Source organism: Podarcis pityusensis (assembly GCF_964106645.2).
Source record: "Podarcis pityusensis genome assembly, chromosome: 4".
Classification (NCBI taxonomy): domain Eukaryota; kingdom Metazoa; phylum Chordata; class Lepidosauria; order Squamata; family Lacertidae; genus Podarcis; species Podarcis pityusensis.
The window spans coordinates 20,678,097-20,685,830 of NC_138027.1; positions in this window are offsets into that span (position 1 = coordinate 20,678,097).

Below are 7,734 nucleotides of genomic sequence, written 5' to 3' on the forward strand. Positions count from 1 at the left end.
GCTGAAAGTCATTCAGTGTAACTCACTGAAAGTCTGCATGTTCAAAACAAAGAAAAGAAAATGTGATGTGACACCTCTAGGGTAAATGTTAACCTAGTCAAATTGATTGTTTGAATGAGAAGGTTTCGAACAAATGAAATGGTCTGTGCTCTTGTCGGAGTCATCTCCCCTTTTTGGAACTATAGGTCCATCATCAGATTCCTCTCAAAGGCAAGAATTGGTGGCATTTCAGAGTGGGGACTCAGGATACCAGAGTTTCTGTTATGCTCTTTTGCCTTCAGATTCCAGAAATACAAGTGCGGCATTAATCATGAGAAAGGAAGACAATGAATTCATCTGCAAGAAATTTGAGGGAAAGCTTGCCAAATTAACAAGTTTGATCTGGAAGTCACAGGAGGACAGAACAATTTGACCCAGGATACAACATGGCAGGTTTCCAGACTTGACTTATCTAAGTGGAGCCACATTTCATGTTGAGTGATTAGCCACTTGCTCAGCAGAAATTGCCTGAAGTCTCACTGACCTTGGCAGCATTTACTAGGGTTATATTTGCATACTTATTTACATGCATGAGTGTGGCCTAAATTTTCTGGCACATTAAGCACAAAGAAGTCCCTCTTTTTCATCTTCATGCATGAATGATTTCTTTCCACCATATATTTCTCGATATATAAACAGCAGGTTCCATCAATATTTCCGTTCTCAAGTCTCTTCTTTGGTAATAGACAGATGAAATCCCAAGTTTGTGGTACTTCAAAACTCTAGTGCTTGACATCCAATGGAAGGAGATTTGGATCTAGAACCTAGGTTCAAGGGTCACTTCCACTGTTGATGCTTTGCTTGGTCATGGATTAACCTAAGTCTGGTCCAAGACGCTACATGAGATGAACAAGAAGAAGGTTCCCTTTCTATATTTTTTTCAAAAAAAATTATTCATTTTATAACACAAATAAACAACACAAACAGAAAAACAAACAATACAAAAAAATTCTTGTCTTATCCTTATTTTTTCTAAACATTGTTAGGTGAGCTTCCCCAAGCCCCCCCTATCTGATTTTCATTTTACCTCATCTTTAGCAGTTTACATATATCATATTTTTAACCATTTTTTATCACACTTACTTTTACCATAATAATCTTCACATTTTATCCTTTACAAATAATAGTATTTTAAAATACACTGTCTTCTACTTCTAACCCTACAGCCTGTATCCGCTTCCAAAGCTATTCTAAGATTTAAATATTAACATATTCTTTTCAAATATGCTTTAAACTTCTTCCAGTCTTCTTCCACCGTCTCTTCTCTCTGGTCTCGGAGTCTCCCAGTCAGTTTGGCAAGTTCCATATAGTCCATCATTTTCATCTGCTATAAGAAGGTTCCCTTTCTAGGCCACATTCTCATAATGCATCTGAAGCATTATGATACTACAATGGTACCTCGGTTTACGAACTTAATCCCTTCTAGAAGCCCATTCTTAAACTGAAACTGTTCTTAAACTGAGGTGCACTTTCCCTAATGAGGCCTCCCACCGCCAGTGCCCTTCCACCATTCAGCTTTCGTTCTTAGACTGAGGTAAAGTTCGCAAACCGGGACACTATTTCTGGCTTTGCGGAGTTCGTAAACTGAATAGTTCGTAAACAGGGCTGTTCTTAAACCAAGGTGCACTGTACTTTAGTTGTGGCTTCCCCCCAAGAATCCTGGGAACTCTAGTTTGTTAAGGGTGGTGAGAGTTTTTAGGGACTTTCATTCCCTACATGGAGCTGCAATTCCCAAAGTGGTTTAATGATCATAGAATTGTAGAGCTGGAAACTACCCCAATCTAGTCCAACTCCTTGCAATTCAGGAATAAGTGCATCTTCCCAAAGAACTCTGGGAATTGTGGCTCTATGTGGGGAATAAGAATCTCCTAATGTGTCTCAATTGCTGACACTGTTATCAATATATGAATACTAGTGCTCTATTCCGAATTTAAAAATGGAAAGTGTAATGCTGGTGGTCAACAAAAAAGGTTTAAAGACTCTCTCAAGGCAAATCTAAAAAAGTATAGTATAAACACCAGCAGCTGGGAAACACTGGCCTGCGAGTGCTCCAATTGGAGAACAGCCTTTACCAAGGTGTCATGGGCTTGGAAGACGTTCAAACTCAGGACGCAAGGGAGAAACGTGCTAAGAGGAAGGCACACTTGGCAAACCCTCATCGTGATCAACTCCCACCCAGAAACCTATGTCCGCACTGTGGAAGGACGTGTGGATCCAGAATTGGCCTCCACAGTGACTTACGGACTCACTGTTAAAACTGTGTTTATGGAAAACAATCTTACTCGGCTTCGAGTGATCACCGAAGAAGAAAGACGACTAGTACTTCAATTCTTTCACCACGAGCCCTGCTTATATGGTTGTGAAAGTGAGAACAATATCCAATTCAATATATTGTGTGAGTTACAAAGAACACTTTCCACATTCACTGCAACTGTCACGAAGACATCTGAAGGCAGCCCTGTTTAGGGAAGTTTTTAATGTTTAATGCTGTATTGTGTTTTTAATATTTGTTTGGGAGCCGCCCAGAGTGGCTGGGGAAATCCAGCCAGATGGGTGGTATAAATCAATATATTATATTATTATTATTATTATTATTAGAAATGTATTCTCTATTACATTTCATCTGTTTTTGTACAGGAGTAACTGAGCACCAACCTACACAAATGTGCAATCTCAGCTGGCAGATTTCTTTAGCTAAATTTTACCTCTTGAGATTGTAGTTGGGGATCAACCATTTGTATAGTTTATCGCATAAAACCTTTCTGCTCCCATTTCCCTGCATCTAGAATGCCTGCAAGAAAAGTAGACTGTGTTACTACTACTACTACTACTGCTACTACTACTACTATAGAACCAGTGCTCTTTTGCAAGAGAGGAACGCTGATCTTTCAGAGAACACTTTGCATTCCCTGAAATGTCACATTTCATTGAGGAAAAAAGCAAACCCACCTCCAAGAGAATTCAACACAGCTGCAGAAATGCACTCCTATTGCTTTGCCTTATCCCTCTCTCCCCTTGGAGGTAAGCAGAAAGACACTGTAGCATTCCTCAGATGAAAGACTGTTTTAGATCTAGTGGCTTGGAGGAAGGTGCCGTCATGGGAAACATGGCGCTGACATTTCCTCTTCCATAACATGTAAAACTCCTGCTGTGAGTATAGTTGTTAATGTCTGTCACACAGGCATGCAAAAGGTCAGAATTACCATAAGTCACTTAAGATGGGGGACAGGTGCCTTGCCAGTAGTACATGTGAAAAGGATCTAGGTGTCTTAGTGGACCACAAGCTTAGCATGGGTCAACAGTGTGATGAAGCAGCAGCAGCAGCAAAAACAAAACAAAACAAAAAACCAACAAACCACTAACACTAGTCTAGGTTGCATCAATGGAAATATAGTGACGAGTTCAAGGGAAGTAATAATACCGCTCTGTGTTGCCTTGATCAGACCACACCTTGGGTACGGTGTCCAGTTTCGGGTGCCATAATTTGAGATGGATATTGACAAGCTGGAACATGTGCAAAGGAAGGCAACCAAGATGATCAAGGAGGGTCTGGAAACCAAGCCTTATGAGGAACAGTTGAGGGAGTTGGGTATGTTTAGCCCATGTAAGCCTCCTTCCTATTCCCATCTCACCATCTGATATGCACCAGCTGCACCACTTCCCAACCACCGGGCTAGCGTGTACAGGAGCTCTACACTTCTTGCTTTCCTGACATGGACAGCAGCATTCAAAATTTGCCAGGCGTATTTTGCACCTGGCTATCGGCCAGTTGCGACCAAGTGAAGATAGCTGGGTGCCAGGATAGCGCCTGACGTCTCCATAGTGCCGGATTTATGTATATAAGCTAAACAAGCTATAGCTTAGGGCCCCACTCTCTTGCCCCCCCCCCCAATTCAATATTAACATACTTCTTCTTAATTGTATTTCAGTTCAACAAATTTTGCTTTGTGCAAGAGACCTATTAGGTCCATAAATTACCGTATAGCATATATTCAACACAAAAAAGCCACAATTTCTTGTTGACATAGGACAGCTGGACATATAAAGGGCCCCATTACCTTCAGTAGCTTAGGGCCTCATCGAACCTAAATCTGGCCCTGTGTCTCCACCATCTGGAGGTGCATGCCTGGGGATCCTTGGATCTGAACCGTTTTCACACACTAGCAACACATCCTCTGGTGTAAGGAGCCATTGGGCACCTAGCTTAAATATCCGAGTTTATAACACTGATGTTCAGAGTCCCTCTCTGGCATTCCAGGTGGTGTCCAAGAGGCTTAGCCCACACCACCTGGAGTGCACCATGAGCCAGTGTAACCATTAAAATCCACCCTAAATCTATTTCTGGATATTGTTAGTTGGCATGCAGGCATAAACTCACATGGTATTCTTTAAGGGCTGAGTTTAGTAAGGGGCACTGCACTACAGCTGATGAAAACTACATTTTTTAAATAGTTGGTTTACTGTAGGGTTTGGGTTCCTTTTCTTTTTCTACCCTTTCATAATAAATTAGTTTGAGTAAAATCAGGACTTTGCAAATAAGAATTAAACGTGCTAATATTTCCCAAAGGCAGATTTGTTTAGGGCATTATGCAGTTTAATAGCACTTGCATTATTGGTACTGCAAGTGCCTTGGCAATATTCTTGTTAATTAAAGAAATGCCCATGATTCAGAGGAATCATAACACAGACATTTCATTTTGGAAGGAGGATATATTGTCACAAATGTTCTTTGTATGCGAGATACCCAAGTCAGACCCTGCCAGATATTTATAGGGAGTCTGAGATTTTCTCTCTCTCCCTTTTGAGGGGAGTGTGTTGTGCTGCTCTTTTGCACATTCAGGATCATCCATTAAAGTACACTGTGCCTTGCCAACGGGCTGTTTTCTAAAAACAAGATTAGTCTTTGTTGGACCTGTTTTAATTTTCTTCCATAATTGCATTTTCTCTCTCTACTCCTTGCCATCTTGTGCTCTAAAAGTGGGAGCAATCATGTCCGCCTTTGACAAACGGTTGCCCTCCAGATGTTCTGAATTCCAGCTTCCATCAGCCCCAACCAGATGGTGGCAGTTGTGGACTCGCGAACATCTGGAGGGAGCTGAATTGGAGGAGGTTGCATTATGCACAAAAGGGGCTGCTGCACAAAATGTGCTTCCTTTCCCTACTTTCCAATAACATGCAGGATGTCTTACCCTATGTTCTGGTGCAGTCTCATGACCTGTTTTCCCATCCCAGCTACATATCGCTGTCTGTTTTGGTGGAGACAGCAAAAGACTTGGAATGGCAATGCTTTGTGCTGGGCCTGGGGGTTAACCCAAGCAACACGGTCCAAGTCCGGTCCCGAATCCAAGGATTCCGTCAGTCCAACAGAGCCAAGGCAAGTCACAAGGCAGGAAACCAGGCTAGGGCAGATACAGGGTTGCAAGCAGCAATGTTACTCCCACAACCTGGGGCAGGGTCCGACAGCCTTTTATCTCTGTCAGGGTAACGGGCGGTCCTGATCCCCCGGTGACTCACCTCCCTGTCTCACCCAAAGGAGAGCACTCCTCCTGCAAGTACCCAGGCCTCTCCTTCTCTCAGACCTGAATCTCTGCAGCTCGGGAGATGTTGGTGGGTTACTAGACCCAGAGGCCGCCTCAGCCTCTCCTGACCCAACTGGTAGTGGAGCAGCTGTACGTGATTGCCCAGCAGAGGGCATCTGGAGCCAGGGCAGGCTCAGGCCCCTGACTCGGCCCAGCTGGTGCTTGTTGCAGGGGAACCTGTGTAGACTGGGGCTCTTCAGAATCTGGCCCCTGACTTGGTTCAGATGCCGCCTGAGGCAGAAGATCTGGTGTGAACTGAGACTCCTCCAGTTCCAAGTCCGAGCCCGAGTCCCAGGTCATCACATGCTTCAACACGGGGTTAATGGCTCCTTATGTTACAGGAAGGGCTTTTTTCAGCCAGAACTCAGTTCCGGCACCTCTCAGGTGGGCGCCATTGCCATTATAAGAGAACAAGGGAAGCATTCATGGTGAGTTCTGGCCCCTCTTTGCCTAGAAAAAATAGCACTGGTTACATGAAAAGGGGTAGCTCAGTAGCATTACATCTGCCTTGCATGCAGAAAATCCCAGATTCAGTGCCTAGCATGTCCAGCTAGGAATGTCCCCAGTCTGAAAGTCTTGAGAGCTGCTGCCAGTCTGTGTAGACAATATTGAGCTAGGTGGACCAATGTCTCTGATTCCATATAAAGCAGCTTCTTTTGTTCCTGGCTTGCAATGGAGCTGCTGTTTCCCATGGAAGCACCATGCTGAGCACTCCTGATAGGTCTATCCTATGTTCAAAGATGTAAACCTCACCACATACTGCCCCCCCTACAGTCCAAAGTGGTACTGTCCAGTTTTACCACATGGACCTGCTAATAATGTAAACCAGCCTTTAAAGCGGCAGCCCCTGAGATTCCTTAAGCCTTTGATCCTGTCCCTTTAAGGAAACTCTGTCTGCAAGAACGAGCACGACCTTGAATTTGCAGCAACCTGGCCACAGGTGAATTTTGCTAATTAGCCTTTTAATTAAACTGGTTCTGTTCTGCTCATAAAGTCACCTTTGTTCTGCACACTGCTGTCTGTGTGTGTGGCCAAGGTTGTCCCCAGACCCTTCTCACAATAAGTGATGCAGATTACAATAGTCGCACCATATTTATAGAGTGTTTACAAGAGGAGCTGGAGGTGATCAATGACGAAAAGAGCACCCTCAATCATGGTGAGAGGGGTCGAACTCAAAAGCTGTGGTGATGGCTGTGCTCTGCCCTCCACAGTCAGAAGCAGCAAAGGTTCTGAATACCAGTTGCATACCCTCCAAGTCTCCTGATTTTCCAGGGACAGTCCCAGAATTACAGAAGCCATCCCAGTTTCTGATTTGATCCTGGAATGTCCTCCTTTTCCTTTTTCCTCCCCTCCACATCTCAGAGAACAATTAAAAGTGGGGTGTGTGGGTGTAAGTACAAAAAATGGAGTCCTGTTTATACTGAAAATAAAATACCTGCACCAAATGAAGGAAATAGTGAAGGTGGCATATGAAGCCCTTCTTAAAATTTTGAAAGAAAGGTAACCAATGTACTTCAGCAGCCATCACTTTCTTAGGAAATGCATGGGCTGTTGATTCCTTAATTGTAAATGGAGTTTTACAGTGTCTATTCAGACACTGGGACGCTGGTGGCGCTGTGCTCTAAACCACTGAGCCTAGGGCTTGCAGATCAGAAAGTCGCGGTTCAAATCCCCGCGACGGGGTGAGCTCCCGTTGCTCAGTCCCTGCTCCTGCCAACCTAGCAGTTTGAAAGCATGTCAAAGTTCAAGTAGATAAATAGGTACCGCTCTGGCGGGAAAGTAAACAGCATTTCTGTGTGCTGCTCTGGTTTCACCAGAAGCAGCTTAGTCATGCTGGCCACATGACCTGGAAAAACTATCTGCGGACAAATGCTGGCTCCCTCAGCCTGTAAAGCGAGATGAGCTCTGCAACCCCAGAGTCGTCCGCAACTGGACTTAACTGTCAGGGGTCCTTTACCTTTACCTTTTTATTCAGAAATAAGTTGCACTGTATTCAATGGAGCTTTCTCCCAGGTAACTGGATAAAGAACATGCAGCCTTATACTGCAAAACTAAGCATTTTTACTCAGAAGACCCACTGACTTTAACAGGATTTAATCTCTGGTATGTTCCTGAT